Source organism: Aythya fuligula, chromosome 12, assembly GCF_009819795.1.
Source record: "Aythya fuligula isolate bAytFul2 chromosome 12, bAytFul2.pri, whole genome shotgun sequence".
NCBI classification, from domain to species: Eukaryota; Metazoa; Chordata; class Aves; order Anseriformes; family Anatidae; genus Aythya; species Aythya fuligula.
Genome location: NC_045570.1, coordinates 3,145,423 through 3,159,076, shown reverse-complemented (window position 1 = coordinate 3,159,076; position 13,654 = coordinate 3,145,423).

Sequence of the window (13,654 nt, the reverse complement as noted above, 5' to 3'; positions counted from 1 at the left end):
CAACATGACAGAGATAGAACAGACATCCACCGGAGAAGGGCCTCGCCCATAAAAGAAGGTCTCAATGACCCTTCTTTTTCTGTGCATTAGGCAATGCAAGCTGTCTGGCCAACACCTCCTGTATCTGAGAAGCAGATTAAGCAATCTTAGTATATAAATATATGTAACACATATGTAAATATTGCACAAAGATATAAATGCATCTTCAAGGTTAATACCAACTTTATGAATACATTATACGTAAAGAAAAGGAGTATGCCTCTCTTGCATCAAATCCCATTAAAAAAAAAAGAAAATTTTATAAATAGTAGATCCTAGTTCAAATATTCAGAAGTAAATGCACCTTTAAAAAAAAATAATAATTTTTGTTTCCATGGTTGAATTGTAGCAGAACAGCAGATTTGTGCCATACATTATTAAGGTAGTCAAAGTCACTGTTAAATTGTACTGGTAAGGTTATTGCCTAAAACGAAGTATGTTACAGTAACATTCAGAGATTGCTATTTCTCCTCTAAGATACCTCTTGGAAAAAATAAAAAGCCACACTGAAAGACTGTGCCAACAGCAGACCTTTTTTCCTCACGACAACCCTCAGTTTCTTTGAGTGTTGTTGCTGCTGCTACAGTTTGTAAGAGTCCCTAAATCTCAGTTTAACTGCTGTTATTGATTCTGAAGATCTGAAATACGAGTCTAACAAAGTTTTTGCCAGCTCCTTAAGTGTCTTTTATATAAAACATTAAGGACATTGATATATTTGTTTTCTCTTTTGGAGAAGTACAGATAACTCTATCATCCTATACATCACCTTCATTGATTGGTTTATTTCTAAAGATATGTGACAATTTACCTGCAGGACACTTGTTCCTAACTCATTAAGAGCGATCAGTAAACCCTGTGGTGTTCATTAAAAAGAATCTTCTGTACACAACAGCAAAAAAATATTTCCTTGAACAATGGTTCAGCCACTGTAAGGTGGCTGTAAGGTCAAAGAAATAGATAACAAATACATTGAATGTAATCTCTGTTGTATCTCCTTATTCTGAGTGCAACCTGGAGGCATAAGAGTTTGATTCATGCATGTTGTTTAGATTCACTCCGACTGTCTTGCCTTGTTTTTAATAATATTTATTTTGTGGGAGCTCATAAATTCTGAAATTTAGAAGAGAAGATTTCTGGTGAAGTAATGAGTCAAAATATGACAAAACATCAATCAAAGAAGCTAGTGACTTCTGACCCTTTCCGGGCTTGGTTTTATGACTTTCATATCTTTGAAGTTATGAAAAGGAGACAAGATATGACAGGTGCTGTGCTTGGAGAAACCACTTAGTCAATTTAATTCCAGCCACCTGTGAGTAACACCACAGAACTACTTCAGCAAATTCAGAAGGATTCAGCTCCCTATCTCTTTCTTTCACAGTAGCTATGTGTATACAACACAATTGCTTGGGGATTTGTTTGGCTAACTTTCTCTCAGCCGATTAAGTAAAGGATTTAAATAAAAATGCAACATTACATTTCCACAGGGTGACGTATCAAACACAAAACTAGAGTTCAGATCAGGAAATCTTAAAATGCAGTGCCAAATGTGGTTGTGTGAACTGTTAAAATAGTACTACATCTTGTCACTTCTGTATGACAGATGAAACCTAATACATGTGGTTAGAGGCTGAGACAGATAAAGAACAAAACTGAAAGAAAATGAATCCTCATATAGATCATAAGTCAGATCCTCAAGTAGGGTATTTTGGCAAAATCCGAAATGTTAACTCTCTGCTACTTGCTCCAGAAGAGGAATATAAATGGAAAGGGATGGTTATTTTTAGCCTTTGAGCTTCCAAGAGGGTCAAGAAAATACACCTTCTCAGGATTTTCCATGAGAATCTGGATACTTGAGCAGCCTGAAGGAAAGGACAAATTTATAAAATATAGTTTTCATTTTTATCAAGTAGGAGTTCTTAGATTTGTCTCTATATAAGCTGTATTGGATCTTTCTGAAGTCAGGGAAGATGGTTCAGTTTTCAGCTAGATCAGTGCCTTAGGGGAATAAGATTGTCATATTATGCTTGTGGGGGAGGCTGCCATGGGGGTTTAGAGGAGAAGGTTTGGAGAAGAGTTGTCTGTGTGCAGAAAAAGTTACTCAAGCTACAATTAAGTTATTAGGAAAGAGGAAAAGGTAACTGAGGCAGCTTCCTTGAAGGCTGAACTATTGCTATGGGAGTGGCATCCTGCCACAATTTCATGTACGAAATTGATAGGCTGAGTTACAGAGAAATAAATATGTAGGCAAAGATGTTTTAATATTTTTTTTCTACATTTTAAATGCTTATACTTAGCACAGCAAATAGAACAAAAAAATGTCATGTTTCAGAAACCAGAGTTCTGAAATTTTGTGGTACATTGGGTGAGAGTAAAAACAGAAGGGAGGAAGGGAGGAGGAAAGTAAGCGTGTCTTTTTGTGTCAATTTTCTCTCCTGCCTGAGGCTGCCACTTCAGTAATAACCCAAGTTTCTAACGCCTTATATTACACAGGAGGCTCAAGACTCTGTGAAAAGTTATGTACAATAAAATCTGAGAAATGTGTGGAGAGTATCAGAGTCTGTTAAATCTTTAGCCAAAGCTCTGTTGAATCCAGGCTTTCAGGTAGGAATAAGTTAGTCAGGATACTATCATTCAGAGGCAGAAAAAAGATGTCTTCCATTTTTGATTTGATGAGGGAGGGAAGAAGAGAAGTCCTAACCTGCAAGCAGACCAACATTTGGAGCACTTATCCAGATTTTAACTTTCTCAACAGATGAGAGTTTTCAACACTTCTTGAAAGATTTGCTCACCTATGTCACAATCACATAACAGAGATAAATAATACACAGCACCTTAGAAATTCCGGTGTTAAAAGATTTTGTATTATGTATTTTGTATTGTTTTGCATTTGTATTATTTCTTCTTCTAAATAAATATCACAGGGCCAGTTTCCCATAAAAGTCAGTAAAATACACAACATTCTTGAGAGCTTCACTCATGTCAGTACTGATTTTTTTAGGCACTGTGCAAACCAAGAACAAAAGATAGTACCTCTGCACTTAGATTTGCTCAGTGAGCAAACCTATTAACATGGTGGATGCTCTTGCATCAAATATCAAGAAATCTTTCACGCTTAATAGGTAGAATATTTTCCCTTTCTGATACCGAGCTTCCTGGAGGAAGCAGAGAAAAGATCAAAGCACACTGAGAATGAGATAGGGAGCAAGACCCAGGCGTTCTATTCCATTTATATCACCCTGTCTTTCAATACTGTAAATCTCACCAAAATGAAAGCAGCCCATAGTGGAAGTTAATTCTGAACTGTGAGATTACAAAGTAGGAACTTGGGAGCTTCATACACCAGGTAACAGCAGGATGGGTGTCAAGTTTAGTGCTCACTGAACAACAGAAAAAAATAAAAAAATAAAAATAAATGGGATAGGAAACCTTGCTTCTCAGTGCTACTGTAAAGGTATACTATGGGAAAACACCATTCTCCTGAGAACTTCACAAAACACTTTGAAAGGTGTTAATTTGGAGAGTAAAGAACACAGAACATTAGTCATGTTCCCAGAAGATAAAATATGTCTATGTCATATGTCATTACTACACTGCATTTGGGCTTGTCTCTTTTCCATCTTTAATCCTGACTTTTTATTTATACATTTTATATGTTTATAGAAACAGACATAAGTAGATGGAGTAACACACAGGCTGATTTTTTGTGAGTGATTATGCATGCTCTAACAGAGGAAATGGTGGTTAACACAGGAAATAATTATTACATTAGAAAACCCACAGTGCATCTTCATGAAAGTCCATGAAAAACAGAGTAATAGTTCATATATGAATTCCTTCAGTCATGATCATATAGGGAATAACATTCTCTTTCACACTGTAAGCACCCTGAAAGATCAATATGCTTTTCTGCACTGCCTCAAATGTTCATCTCCAATGTTTTGATAGTTTTTCAGTCCACAAACATAAGTCTTCAACAGCTCTCACTGTATGTAGCTGCAAAAGCTAACAGGGGTTAGAATATACCTATTTTTCACAATCATAATGCTGAACATCACCTAAAAATACCAATCCTCATTGCCTGTAGTCATTTCATAGTTATGAAATTCGTGTAAACCTTCTAGCCCTACAGAGTAGTTTACTTAACCAGAAAATGCAGTCATCTGCCCACCCCTACCCCTTTATTTATGAAAAACATACATGAAAGATACTTTCAATTAATTAATTTTCCCTCAGATTAATAAGAAAATTTAAATTGATTTACTAAATCTGGATAACTCCTTTAGTTCCTAACTCAGGAATAAGCATTTGGTTTATGTCCAATACAGATTCATTAAGGGAGTTAGAAATTTTTTATTTATTTTTTTACTTCAAACACACTTGAATCTGGCCATAAGAACCAGATTCCTCTCAGCTTTATTAAAAATCTGGAGAGTGAAGATTCACAGAAAGGATTTACCTTTCCTCTGTTGATAAACCTACAAACAGCAATAAAAAGGAATATACATTATGCTACTTTCCTAAATTGTTAGAGCAATCATGTCCCCAAAAGTTTGGAATGCAAGTAATCTAATCCAAGCAATGCAAAACAATACTGCATGTGAACATCTAATCTCACTAGGAGAACTGCTGTCAAAACCCCTGTTCAAACCTGTATATTTAATAAAAATCTATTTTATTATATGCTACCTGGAGAACAATAACATTCCCAAACTAGGGATGTCACAAATTATATGTTTGGAAGGTGCTGAAGCAGTTAAACAAAATCAAGATGTCTCACAAAACCAAGTTAAAAACAAATTGTGTGATCTCAGTAAACTGGAAACTCTGTAGCTGCATATACTGTACATTTACCTTTGATTTTGCACCAATTACAAGATGAAGTACATTACAAGATGCAAGGTACAACCTTGCATTACTACTGAGGCATTTTCAGAAACAGGTTCTAAACTTGTACATAGAATACAGCAGGAAAATGCTAGGCTAGAGGCAGTATTATGGATTCTAATAATTCTAGACACAAGTACAGACTCAGTAAGAGCTCCACAGTGCTTTCACATACTTGATTGTATGTGGAAGATGCAGTTGCAAATAGGCAAAATGTTGGCCCTGCAGGGAGGAGTTCAGTTGGGAGCTTCCTCTTCAGTGATGCTGTAAGACTAAAATGATCCAGCTACATTGAAGATTCTTCACACTACAGTCAAAAGCATATGAATCAACCAGGAAAAAAAACTCTTACAATTCCTATTCTCAGCACGCAGTCATAGTTCAAGGCAACTTCCCTACACTATCCACAAAGCAATATGTGCCCATTTTTCCCAGCTGAAACACAAAAAAAAAGGGGGGAGATGGACAGAGGCAACAAGAGAACATGAAAGTTCTAGAGGTCAAGTACAAATACAGTAAGGAAAAATTTATAATTAATTTTAAACCTTCCAAGTTGTTTTTTTGTTTGTTTGTTTTGTTTTGTTTGTTTGTTTGTTTTCCCCTTCTCAGGATATCTGAAGTGAGTACCCAGGGATAAAGAGCTTGTGCTTAGTTGAAAGATACCTAGAGTCAGGCACCTATATTTTCTTCTAGGGCAAAGTAAGCTAATGTAATAAAGTAATGGAAAACCACTGAAGGATCTTGGCTGAAGACATTGATGTCAAACTTTCTTTGGATAACAGAAACACTGCTTGACAGAGAAAGGTTTTTGTTAGTGACTTTCCGTCTACTACAAAGCACCTTGAGTTGCCTTGGCACGGTGACTTGCCATATGGAGTGATGTGTGACCTGTGTTAATTTTGTTCTTATCAAGACATTTTGTTCAATTTCCACAGAGATGTTGTGATGGAAATTATTGGCTACATATGGCAGTAGGGATACATGGAAATCTGCAGCCTTTTTAGGACATTCAGAGCTGATCATAGTTCCACAACAAATTCCCAAGAATACTTTACCACTATTACTTTGATATCAAAATAAAATAAAATAAAATACCCTCATGATAATAGAAATAATATTGCTTAAATTACTATTAATGTGGCAATTAACTAAGTTGATTATTTTTTCTTCTAATGACAAATACTTGAAAATTCAATGGCAACTATGTTGCCATTGAGTACAATCCCCTACACTTGAGGCAAGAACTACTCAAAAGGAAAGCTTTGATCGTCGCTTGGTATTATCTTCACCTTGAGCAAAGCTGTTTTGGTCACTGTTTTGAATGCTGTCTCTTTTGTCTTCACTTAGAGCATAACCATCTTGCCTCTGAATACAAATTCATCTGTTTATACTGCACAACATTGACCAATCTTTACAACCCTTTAAGTAGTTTGTTTCTGCTTCCTCCATTTTCTTAATATCCTCTTTGTGAAACCATGATCTTCAGTTTATCCCTGTTATTCTTCTAGCCACCTTCTCATTATATCTAAACGGAACAGCCCACTATTCTAGTTGCAGCAGCCTTCTCATCTGTAGTTTCTAGATGTGATGAGCTTTTCCTAAACCATTCTGTCCAGTTGTCTACTTCTATTGCAGTGATTACCAAAGTGTCAATTGCAATGCTACCAAGGCTGCAAATTTTCACATATCCTTGCTACTAAACTTTATTTTATTTGAACTGTTTACATTTTCCAAAAGATATATCAAATTCGGTATACTTCTTGCACAAATAACACTAAATATCAAAATTGTACCGTCTTCCTTTTCACAGATCAAAAAGTATAGGGAGATATTCTATCAGTTTATCAACATACTATTCCCCAGCAGCTGACAGCTGTTGAATTTCAGACAACCACCAATCACTTCATACAAATCACTATATCAGTTTCTTGACAGTTCAGTGAATTCTAGTGTGATTCAGTAGGTACCAATTTCGGTGATCAGTTTTACTCCATAACTACTGTATTTGAAATATATTGGGCACTTTTCCCTAGTCTCTTGGGATTAAATTATATGTTCCAACATAAAGTAAAACTCAGCAAAAAGAACATGTTGCTAAAAAGTACTCATCAGAAAGCTAGTTATGTATGAGCAGAATAGTAAGGACTAATGCAAGAATCAGAACATCTCTCAAGTTTTTGACTTTTCTCCTCCTTTCATAGTGATTTTTTTTCCCTCAGTTTCACCTATTTTCTCTCTAGCAACGCTCAGCTGAAGGTTTCTGCTTTCCAGCTAGTCCAAAGACCTCTTGTTGTCAAGAAAATAATTATAGAAATATGAAATATTTTTAACAGTACTATTAACATGACCAACAGGTTATTTTTAAAGGCCAATAGACATATGACTAAACTGTATAAAAAATGAAAGGATGTTGACAAAGTTTTTTCTCACATAAATAGTAACAGCAGAGAAGTCAGCAGAACAGGAGGCATTATTTCCAACCATTTTTATTCATTATCTCATTACATTTATTTTGAAAACATGTCCCACCATAACACTGAGTATGTACATGCTTGTATGTGAAACTATACAAGGAATATGCCCAAGTACAGACTAAAGAGGAGGATGGAGAAAATGGGACATAACATGGCTTAGAGCTCTCCACACACTCAAAAAAAAATAATAATAACAACCTGCATCTTTCACATGTAAGCATCTAGCAGGGAAATTCAGGTAAATCCTAAATATTAAAAAATATTCTGTTTACTTAGGCAACCCGTGAGAAGTAATGCCATGCATTCAAAGAATTTTGGAATAGTAGATTTGTGTGATGATAGCTCAAATACCCTTCTGTTCCCCTACCCTCTCCCAAGCATTTTCATCTATAAAAATACTCATAAAAACACCACAATTCTTTTTTCCCAGAGCAATGTAACTTTATCCAACACCCCAGGTTGCCATCAGAAGTCTGCTTTTGCAATACTCCTGTGTACAGTGTTTATTACTTTTAAGAAAGAAACAGAACTAAGGCTACAGAAACTGAAACATTTTCAACATTTTGATTATATAAACTAATAAAGATTCTTTTCCCAGACCTAGGATCCTTTAAGTCAATAGTTTCCAAAAATAAATTGTTTCTCGCTTTCTATATAAATAAATAAATAAATAAATAAATAAAAATAATAGCAATCAATAGAGAGGTCAAAAGTTTTTCTTCACTAAATGTTCTTAAATCACTTTTTATTCTTTGGAAGGAGACCTAACATTAGAAAGCTCTAATAGTCATAGCTTCATGTGTCTTTGCAATTCACTTGAATTTAAGCCATGGAGCCATGCTCAGAGGTGACACACGATTACATATATTTGCTACAGTTAACCTAATTTCCTTTCCCTTGTAAGGTTTATTACTTGCCACTATGGCACCCCATTCTAAATAAGACCCTGATTCAGCAAAGCATTCAATCCACTACTGCACTTTAAATCCTGGATGTAGGATAAGGACATCTTTAAACTACATTACATTTATGTGATTTGTATTTATGCATGTCACTGAATTAGAAGGGCTGCTAAGTATTCAGAGCAGGAAACATCTCTGAAGATGCACCTGGTAAATGTATCACATTTAGTCTGTAGATATACAATCTTAAATTAGCTTTCAGTTGTACTGAAATAAAATCCAGTATCAATAATCAATAAAAAACGTTTTCTAGCTTGATTTTTATGCAACACATTCATCAACTGCTGCAGTTTTTGTTATTTTCTGTTTATTATTTTCTATTTTTCTTTATTTCGAGTACTTTACTACCATAGTTAAGAAGAAAAGGAAAACCTTTATCTTATTATAGAGTTTAGGAACTCTACTTAGTTCAGTAATTACTATCTTTTAAGGCTTCTTAATTTTAATTCAATCCTGAGGAAAAAGGAATTGGAGACAAGAATACTTTGGCTTTATCTTTTAATCTCTTTGCACTTCCATCCAAACTTTAGAAAAAAATATCATGTTTTCCTGTAATGAAAATGCAATAAATTTTATTTTATCCTTTCTCATCTTCTCTACAGTTCTGCAGTGTTAGATTAACACTGTTATGAACAGAGTAAAACCATTTTGGATCTCCCTCTGGAACTTAAAAAGGTAAAAGAGATTGCACAACAAAGCTCATTTGGACTCAGAAGGTTGGCTAAATTCTGGCTCAGGATAAACAAGAAAGCACCATGAGAAAAGCAGTGTTGGGAACATGGACTATCTTATATAGCACTGGGCTGTCTTCAGCATCCACTGTTTGCTTGAATATATTTCAAAAGAGGTCAGTAAAATTATTTGCTTATCTTTAACTAACCAATGCCTTTTATACAATGCAGCAAGATAACTCATTTATTTTTTTCTATTCAGCTTTATACTGATGATTTCAAATCCTTAAGGGAAAAAAACAAACACAGGTAAATCTATTAAAATTAGGATTTTTTTTTAAATCAAAATTTAACAGACAACTACTAACTGATTAGTAGCAAAACATGTGGCCAAAATTCATGTGGCAAAATAACTGCATGTGGCAAAACAGTGGTTGCCAGGGCTCCCGCTACACGCTGGTTTCTCATCGGTGGCAACAGTATACCCACTGATTACAGTATGAAGAGCCCATAAATAGTGATTTTTGCCTATAATGGGAAGCCATAGTAATATCTCATGAGATCATAGAACTTTGTGGTGTAGTTAAGATACCTTTTGGCTACAAGAACAATATAAAGGCAAACAGGGAGAGCAACAGAATGAGAGCTAAGTGAGATCACCTAAGCTACATTCATACTATGTACATTTTCAACAGTATTAATGGAGTAAAGGACAGGTTTAGGCTCACAATGTCTGGCTGCTGTGAGTGCTTTAAGCATGTCACTGACTGCAGCAAAATTATTCATAATAAATCATTTGTTGGCATAAATGATTAAATGGCAACTAAATCACTGTGATCACTGTAATCACTTCCTAGCACAACTGATAAAGTACAATTGTAGATAGAATTTGTGCACATTTCTGCAATCAATTATTTATTCATGCTAGAAAACTTTTCTTTCTCCAGTATATTGTCATCTATGAGCTTTGGTATGAATCACTGGGAAATATCTAACAGGGAAGCTTCCAATTATCCATTAGCCACATTAATATTACTTGTTATTCCCCCAAAAGTTCAAACATATAGAAAAATCACAATATGAAACAGTGAGTGATCACTGAATCTGCTAACCATGGATTTTGAGGTATGTTACAAATATCTATATTTCACAGAATATTAACCTTGTTTTACTGATTAACAGAGAAAGTGAGAAATTGTATGCTTCCTAAAGACATGCATGAAGGCCATGGCTGAGCAGAAATTGTATTGACTAATACTCCCCTCTAGGTATAATAAAGCATGCATAGGGTTTTGAAACTTTGGTACTATAATTTCTAAAAATGAATGATTCTAAAACTGGCCATTGCGTAAAACAAAATATGGATGCTAAAATGTTAGTTTACTAGTGGACCAATCACCATTTTGTCTTCTGCATTTGTATTTGTTAACAAAATTTTTGTTATAGATGCTGCTAGCATTTGCAGTGTTTGTTCCAATAAATAAATAAATCTAATCACAACTATATAACATCATTATTCAGGTGGCCCAACATAAAACTGTAATGTTTGGAAAGGCATTAGAGGGGGAAGAGAGGAAAGAAAAACCAGCTGCAATGAGTCTTCCAGTTTTAGGTGTTAATGGAAAGGCAGCTGCCAACTGGCTTTCTAAGCTGAGAGTTAAGAAGTCACCCAATTTGTAGCTTTTATTCTATTTTTTATTCAGTTGTCACACAACTGAATTATTACTGAAGAGTTCAAATTTTGCTTGAAAAACTGGACATAAGAACTTGAATTGTACTTTGCAGGCATCGAACAAGTTTGCTCACTCCATTATTCTTTGAAATGCGATCAATAGGTCACCAACTCTCTGGCTTCTTGACTTGTTGCATTAACAGGGAACAAAATGGATATACAAACCACAAAACAGTGTAGGAACCCAATGGTTTAGAAATTAACATGTTATGTTCCTTTCTTCATTTCTTTCTTATACACAATTTTGAACAGAAAACATAATATATATTTATGTACATAAGAATCCGAGAGTTTATATTTCAGAATAACAAAGGCAAAATAATATATATGTATATACAATGAATGGTAAACATTCAAGAAAAGAAAAAAAAAAAAGCTGAACTACTTATATTCCACCAAGAGACAGTGGCTAACAATTGAGTACAGTTTTCTCTAAGTTACATTTACGCTATTTAATTTTTAAACCACACACTGAATAACAAAGACAAGTTAATTTATGGCAATACAATTGGAAGTGAGCAATATTATTGATATATGAAAACTTTGGAGGAAAATAGCATAATATGAAAAATATTTGCAGAACTACACAGAAGGTTTAATGATATTCCTTTTTCCATGGACACCAAAATACCAAATAGAACCACTAAGGCTTTCTCCGGTTTTCACCTTACACTTCAGACTTTCTAACAACTGCTTTTGATAATACAGGTATAATGCTCTTTTATAAAACAAGATATTTCTAACTTATTTAAGTTATCACAATACTCCCACTTTCTCAGGTATGGAAAAAAGCTACCAGATAAGAGAAAAGTGCAGCAAAAGCAGCAAATACTTCTGAAATGTCTGCTTTAAAAATGCAGCTCTTACTCAAACCAAGCTCAATGGCCATGTCCAAAAAGCTACTTTGGGAGAAAATATCCTTATAAAAGCAAAATCTTCTGTTAGAAGCAACACTAAACCGTGATGGAAAGCACACCACTGGAGAAGCTGCTTATGTTCACAGCATTAAAGGTCAGCCAGCCTTATGAAAATAAAACTCCTGTTATTTCCTTACAGGATTTTCAAGAAAGAAGAGGGTGCTTTGTCACACATGTACAGCAAATCACAACAGTTCTAGGTATGCAGAATTTACTGGGTATGTAAAGTCCAGTCTGCACAGCTACAGTAGGACTGACACGCATATGTATAGCACAGTTTACCCAAGATTTTATTTCTAACTAACCTGCCGAAAAAGAACCAGAAATAGTGAAACTCTTTTCTAGCAACATTTCTAGGCAGAAAAATAAGAGATCTGAATATAAGAAAGCCTTCTATCATGTGTTAAAGATGGAATGCCATTTATTTAAAAGCTTTTCTGATGCAGCCAGATCATCATGATGTTATCCATATAAAAGATTCATATGAGATGCATAAAACAAGTTTTAAATAATGTTAATCTTTAATTGCGTTTCTATGCAATAAACATGTAATAAATAAAATTATTTAAGTTATTTTCTCAACGGGGTTAAAACAAACTGTAAGAACTTCTAACCTTGATACTAGCTTAAAACCTCTTTAATTATTATTTATGTCTAAGTATATTATCATAATCAAAAGGCAATTTTAGGACTGGAACAGATCTTCATCACAATACATCCCAATATGCTTCTATTTATATATATACATACACCCATAAATGCATATACAAATGAAAGGACTAATACAACTTTGTCACTTGAATTAGACTATAACTGCTGGAAAGCTCTTAGAGGAAAGAAAAAAAATAGCAAATTAGAAAAAAAAAATATTTCAGGCAATAAGATTACTAATTATTCTATCTAAAGGCCAAGTCAAAAGGGCCTGGAATTAATGAATACTTGCTTCTTCTTAATTTGAAGTACATCAGTCACAGCCCTCCGTCTTTCCTCATTTTAATTTTTTTATTTTTTAAATGTAAACCACTAAGTCAGTCAGAAGCAAAGTTGTCAGAGAAATTCTCAGCAACTCAAGAAAGATGAGGAAAAAAAAGCTTGGTCTTATTTTATTAAATTTAGCACTTTGAATATTTAAATGTAGAAGCAAAAATTCATTAAAAAGAATAAAAAAATAAAAAGGAAAGTCTGAAAGTCTGCCCTTAAGGCAAACTAGAATCATCTAGTGCTATATTTGTAAATGCTCCCGAACAGTCTGAGCAATCCAGAAACTTTCTAATCCTGGAATTTATGGTTCTTCAATGTCATGAAGACTAGCTAGGTTTAGCTGTGTTGGTTTTAGTTTTTATATTGACTGAAATTCACAGCACTTGAAGCTCCTTTTTATTTTTCTTTATTCTGCCCGGCAATGTAGCTCATCAAATCTTTGGATGAATCTGAAGGTAGAAAAAATCAATTCTAAAATTTCACTGTTAGTTTTCACTGATTTTTTTTTTTTTAGATATTATACTCTTGAGTGTAGACAGGATCTCCCAGTAATATTTAACACTGCATGATCTTTGTGAGGTGCTTTATTCTTCAAATACAGAAAAAGGCTGGAGCCTGATAAACATTGCATTAGTCTAATACGTGCATGTGAATTAACTGAACACATGACCAACAAGTGATACACCTTTTTATAGGCCAGCAGATACATGTGAATGTTAGTCACTTCAATGCTCAGGTTTATGAGTCCCTAAAATCAAAACATTTTCTTTTGTCAAAAATTAGACCTGTCTTCTCTTGAGCAAAATGGAAGGCCAGGCACAAGCTCTATATCTTGGTCCTGTGATGTGGATTATAACTACAGGAGGTGGTAAATTACTTGAATAATCTGTATTCTGAATATTTAAAGAGTATTCTGTTGTGGCTACAGACACATCTAGAACTGGGTAACCTGGAGTAACTAGTTCTGGTGAAAATCATCCAGTTCTTGTTTAAA